The 6,650-nt window shown below is 28.9% G+C and overlaps 1 long non-coding RNA gene across 8 annotated transcripts; it reads left to right on the top strand.

Annotated features, from left to right (window-relative positions):
- Window positions 1-1,909: 1,909 nt before the first annotated feature.
- On the top strand, window positions 1,910-6,650 carry LOC114927932 (uncharacterized). 8 transcript variants are annotated; one of them, XR_014924931.1, is made up of 10 exons: window positions 1,910-2,182; window positions 2,287-2,522; window positions 2,681-3,132; window positions 3,219-3,300; window positions 3,751-4,639; window positions 4,861-4,962; window positions 5,279-5,464; window positions 5,578-5,669; window positions 5,984-6,172; window positions 6,309-6,650. It is a non-coding gene; the product is annotated as an uncharacterized LOC114927932 (long non-coding RNA). The 8 variants fall into 8 exon arrangements; XR_014924930.1 differs by having other exon boundaries at window positions 3,751-4,962; XR_014924927.1 differs by lacking the exon at window positions 2,681-3,132 and having other exon boundaries at window positions 1,912-2,182; window positions 3,751-4,580.

The following is a 6,650-nucleotide window of genomic DNA, read 5'->3' as shown; positions in this document are numbered from 1 at the left end:
TAATTAATCAATTTCAGTCGCAATCATATAAATGCATATGCATATGTATGTAGCATTAAATCTAAATAATAATGTAACAAAAGTAAATCGATATTTAACATTCGCATAGATTCCCTTAGTATTACAAAATAACACAAGGGATCAATGCAACAAACTACCACTATATGTAAATTGTGTAATTAACAATTATTGAATACAGCTATTGAGAGCGTGTTATTTGTACAACTATCTTCCAATCCTCAGGAAACACCTGAGGAGGAGATGCTGCGGTAACTAACACACCTGTAATACTTTAGATCAATTACATCCACTCATTTAGTCAATAGAGTGTGATTCATTAATAATAATGGTATATCAATATCAATTAATATTAATATTAAACGAACAAAACAATAAGAACAGTACTATTATCTAATATTAGGTCTTCTTAAAATACAACAATTCAAAGACCCACCACACGCTATTCAATACTATTTATGTAAACGCCTATTAATATATCTTACATTAGAGTTCACTAATTTATTCATTTATAGATTATATTAATTTATACTTATAATCTCTTATTGATTATATATAAGAAGAAATCACCTATATATAAGTATAAAATACTCCAATATAAGATAGAACATGAGAAAACCTGAGTTTGTTCGATTATCAGGCTTTCCCCCAGATCTAGTGACTCTACTAACGCACTTAAGAATATTAAGTTTCGCTTCTATGTTATGATCTATGGCTATTCAGCACCTTGGCAACCGGGCACTGACATTCATCAATAGATGGCGCATCAATGTCCGTTTGTGACTTAATACAATATTCTAAAGGAAAACTCTCCAAGAGAGACCATAACCTCACTTGTTGTTATGACACTTTTGCAGTACAGCGTAAAATATACGTGTATAAATAGTACCTTCTATAAGTTGTGTATTCTGTCTAAATAACAACTGATATTAATATTAAATGAACAAAACATAATAAAAACAGTACTATTATCTAATATTAGGTCTTCTTAAAATTCAAAGACCAGCCGCACACTATTCAATACTATTTATGTAATCGCCTATTAATATATCTTACATTAAAGTTCACTAATTTATTCATTTATAGATTATATTAATTTATACTTATTAATCTCTTATTGATTATATATAAGAAGAAACCACTTATATATAAGTATAAAATACTCCAATATAAGATAGAACATGAGAAAACCTGAGTTTGTTCAATTATTAGGCTTTCCCCCAGATCTAGTGACTTTACTAACGCACTTAAGAATATTAAGTTTCGCTTCTATGTTATGATCTATGGCTGTTCAGCACCTTGGCAACCGGGCATTGACATACATCAATAGATGGCGCATCAATGTCCGTTTGTGACCTAATACAATTCTAAAGGAAAACTCTCCAAGAGAGACCATAACCTCACTTGTTGTTATGACACTTTTACAGTACAGCGTAAATATACGTGTATAAATAGTACCTTCTATAAGTTGTGTATTCTGTCTAAATAACAACTGATATTAATATTAATATTAAACGAACAAAAGATAATAAAAACAGTACTATTATCTAATATTAGGTCTTCTTAAATTCAAAGACCAGCCGCACGCTATTCAATACTATTTATGTAATCGCCTATTAATATATCTTACATTAAAGTTTACTAATTTATTCATTTATAGATTATATTAATTTATACTTAATAATCTCTTATTGATTATATATAAGAAGAAATCACCTATATATAAGTATAAAATACTCCAATATAAGATAGAACATGAGAAAACCTGAGTTTGTTCAATTATCAGGCTTTCCCCCAGATCTAGTGACTTTACTAACGCACTTAAGAATATTTAGTTTCGCTTCTATATTATAATCTATGGCTGTTCAGCACCTTGGCAACCGGGCATTGACACTCATCAACAGATGGCGCATCAATGTCCGTTTGTGACTTAATACAATATTCCAAAGGAAAACTCTCCAAGAGAGACCATAACCTCACTTGCTGTTATGACACTTTTGCAGTGCAGCGTAAAATATACGTGTATAAATAGTACCTTCTATAAATTGTGTATTCTGTCTAATTAGCAACTGCAGTGCACAGTGACAAAAGTATCGGAAAAATAGCCAAGTAATGTCATTGGGCATTATCAAACATAAGTATTCATGATATATGCAACATTACGGTAAAGTAATTCAGCCTTATTAGTATTACAGAAACCCTTATAAATCATTAATTGATATATTAAATTGTAGTTATAATTATAATAATTATTATTTAACTAAATAGATTAACAACAGACAGTTATCAATATTAATATATAAAAGCATAAGTTTCTGCAATAATTGTTATTATTATTAAGGGAGAGGTTCCCTCATATTCTCATATGATTTCATATATTCTACGAGGAACAACAATGTATGGAGAGAATCTCTCAAGGCTATCATATGAAAACTTCAATATCAGCCACAAAGAAGCACTCGCAACCATAAAAGAATGTCACGCAGACCTACACATATCATGACGTAAGAGTTTATAGTCTCTCTAATTAACAATAATAGTAAAGTTATAAGTTGTCATTAATAATCTTATCATATCACATAAATATATAATCTAATTACTACTATTATTGTATTATGAAATCTTCTAACAGTAACCTCTTATACTTCTTATATTTATCAAGGGCCAAAATGAATGAAAAGAATACAGTAACGCAAGTATCAGTAAGATACCCAAGTAATGTCATTGGGACATTATCAAACATAAGTATTCATGATATATGCAAATTGCGGTAAGTAATTCAGCCTTATTAATATTACAGAAACCCTTATAAATCATTAATTGAAATATTAAATTGTAAGTTTCTGTAATAGTTGTTATTATTATTAAGAGAGGTTACCTCATGCTCTCATATGATTTCATATATTCTAGGAACGACAATGTATGGAGAGAATCTCCCAAGGCTACCATAATATGAAATATAAAACTTCAACATCAGTCACAAAGAGGCACACGCAACCATAAAATGTCACGCAGACCTACACATATCATGGCGCAAGAGTTTATAGTCTCTCTAATTTAACAGGAATGAGTAAAGTTATAGGTTGTCATTATCAATCTTATCATATCACATAAGTATGTATAATTTAATTGTTACTATTATTGTATTATAAAATCTTCTTCTAACAGTAACCTCTTATATTTTTTCTTATATTTATCAGGGCCAAAATGAATGAGAAAATCATAAAGTTCAAAGTTCATAATTCAATTGATAAGGCAACCGCACAACTTCAGAGCAGAAAAGTATGTGACCACATAATCACACACTCATTCCAACATCCTGACATACTAATTATAATTCAAGTCCTTCTGCAAGTTGTATATCGTCTAATTATATATGATAATAGATTCTCATATATTATATAAACTAACTTTCTTACTATTCTAAATTAATCTAAATATTGTAATTTATAAAGTTTATAAAATTTATAAAGTTATAACAGCCTGAATTAGCTTGTATTTAACAAGTTATATATCGTCTAATTATATATGATGATGATAATAGATTCTCATATATTACTTAAAAACTAACTTTCTTACTATTCTAAATTAATCTAATCTAATATTGTAATTTGTAAAGTGTATAAAGTTATAAGGTTATAAAGTTATAACAGCCTGAATTAGCTTATACTATAAATGTTCTTTTATACACTTCATATCTTAGTTAATAACTTTCATTTATTTATATTTCAGTAAATGCCTCGATGATGAAGACTCCACATAATACTCATAATCTGTGATCTAATCCCAAAGGACACAGCATGTTCCATACATACTGGGCATCAAAACCTCTGAGACAAGATGCATCAATGGAGCCATTATTCACCCTCAGATGACAATATACACAAGCAGATCCAATTGTCATATGTGTCAATTATTAATTATTGTCTACTCACTTAGTGAAATTTCAACATATATCATATGATAGTATATTCCACTAATTATTCATAAACGACTAGCAAATTCAATGTCGTCTAATATTAGTACATAAACAGCAGTGTCCATCAAAGGAAAACCCTGCATCCAAACATGGCAAACTGTCAGGCTATTTCCATTTACATATGACACATTCACAAGAAATTATGATTTTATTGTCAATCATCAATTAACTCACGTTTTCTGAATATAAGTTATCTTATATTTAACTTTAAATTAGATTAAGTTTAAATTCAGTTCTTAATGAAGTCCAAATAATTCACCAATTACAGTACATGATATATTATTAGTTTAATCTGAATAGTATAATTGTAAGCTAAAATAAGTTATAGTGAAATAGCCTGAAGTTAATTAATTACACTTCACAACAGTTATTAATTTCACTTATCTTATATTTTCAGCACAGTACTTAAAGAGAACTCCACCTCATAGCCTGCAAGTCAATCCCAGGGAGGACAGCAATTCCATTCAATCAGGACACCATGACCTCTGACACGATTCCAAATGCATCAACGGGGCCATTAATCATCCTTCAGTGACAGATGTACATCCTCCGCTCCAACAGTCACTTATCACACATATCTTGCGTAACATATATCAATTATTTAGTTCAATCAGCTTCCTTGTAAATTTGTCGACGCACTTGGTATGTATCAAGCATATAATATAATATGACACATGATATTAAATTCCAGTCAGTATTCTTAGCAAAGTTAATTCAATAAGTAAACAAGAGAGTAAACTTATCCTATTTTATTTATTTTAAATTCAAATATTGTATTGTTCTCGATACTGTAGAAATATTTATTATCTAACACTTAGTTATAAACCATATATTAATATGCTAAAGTTTCTGGTTTATTTCAGGATACCACACCGGAGCACAATTACAGCCTATATATAGTTCCTTCAATATTTAATGAGGAGGAAGAGAAGAATAATCATTCTTTTATCCTTATAAATGCTCAGGTTAGTTATTTATCCTATTTAATAGTTCAAATAGGTTGTTCACGATAGTGTAGATCTTATTATTCACACAAAATATGTATATGTATATATATATAAAGTTATAGACCTTGTATAACGTATTTCATTTAATTAATTAAACTATTTCTTTATAAGTTTGACCACGCACTTAATATGCATTTAGCATATGTTATACGAGGAAGTCCGTGTGTATATAAGTTATCTTACTTATTATAATTTCAACACTTAATAATGTCCAAATAGTACACTAGTGCATCGCATAATATTAAATATTAATGCTATTTCATTTTATTTTCAGTGTTGTTCAATGCACAAGTTAAACAAAACACTCAAGAAAGTCATTTATCTCATTCTTGAAAACATTCATATGCTGCATATAAAAGGAAGAAGAAGAAAGATCCTGCAACCACTCAACAGTCTGCAACCTATTTCCATCTTGAGATGACACGTCACATAATCAAGTTTATCAGCAATTAATACACACGTACGTATATAAATTATACTATACTTATTGTGAGTTTAACATTTGAATGTTCAAGTAGTAAACCCAATGCAATGCACAATATAATGCTAGTTTATTTTATTTTTCCTTCTCAGAGTCGTTAAGATAATGCATCGAAGTCCATCACAGGCAAAATTAATGAGGAAAAGAAAAGAATAATCTTTCTTTTATCCTTATAAATGCTCAAGTTAGTTATTTATCCTATTTATAGTTCAAATAGATTGTTCACGATAGTGTAGATCTTATTATTCACACAAAATATGTATATGTATATATATATAAAGTTATAGACCTTGTATGACGTATGTCATTTAATTAATTAAACTATTTCTTTATAAGTTTGTCCACGCACTTAATGTGCATTTAGCATATGTTATACGAGGAAGTCCGTGTGTATATAAGTTATCTTACTTATTATAATTTCAAACTTAATAATGTTCAAATAGTTCACTAGTGCATCGCATAATATTAAATATTAATGCTATTTCATTTAATTTTCAGCATTGTTCAATGCACAAGTTAAACAAAACACTCAAGTAAGTCATTTATCTCATTCTTGAAAATAATAATCATGTATTGCATATGAAGGAAGAAGAAGAAAGATCCTGCAACCACTCAAAAGTCTGCAACCTATTTCCATCTTGAGATGACACGTCACATAAATCAAGTTTATCAGCAATTAATACCCACGTATGTATATAAATTACTCAAGTAAATTATTTACTTATCCTATTTTAATAGTTCGAATATTGTTCTCGATAGTAATGTATAATTCTTAGATATTAGTACTAGTTATTTAATTAATTTATTTTATCTTCATTTTCAGAGTTGTTGAGAGAACTATGTCGTAAAATCCGTACACAAGTCATCCAAAACAGTAATCAATGTGCAAGACACTACTTTACTTTACACAGGAGTAACATATGTTTTGGACCTCCAAAAATTATGAGTTAAGTTGCAAACTATCTCCTATTTTCGATTGTTCAAGGAGATTGATTCACATAATAAATTTTTCTTCCACACAATGTATATAAATATGCCTATAATAGGTTCCAATTTGTTTCAGAAGAATTATCAGAATCAACACAACACCATTGAATGCATCCTGATCTTCAATTATTTTAGTGTATTAAGAATTAACTCCCAATAAATCCTTTCAAATAAGTAA

Source organism: Nylanderia fulva, unplaced genomic scaffold (genome assembly GCF_048542155.1).
Source record: "Nylanderia fulva isolate GAGA-0341 unplaced genomic scaffold, ASM4854215v1 Scaffold27, whole genome shotgun sequence".
Classification (NCBI taxonomy): domain Eukaryota; kingdom Metazoa; phylum Arthropoda; class Insecta; order Hymenoptera; family Formicidae; genus Nylanderia; species Nylanderia fulva.
The sequence above is the reverse complement of the archived record's forward strand: the minus strand, read 5'-3'. Positions and strand labels throughout refer to the sequence as shown.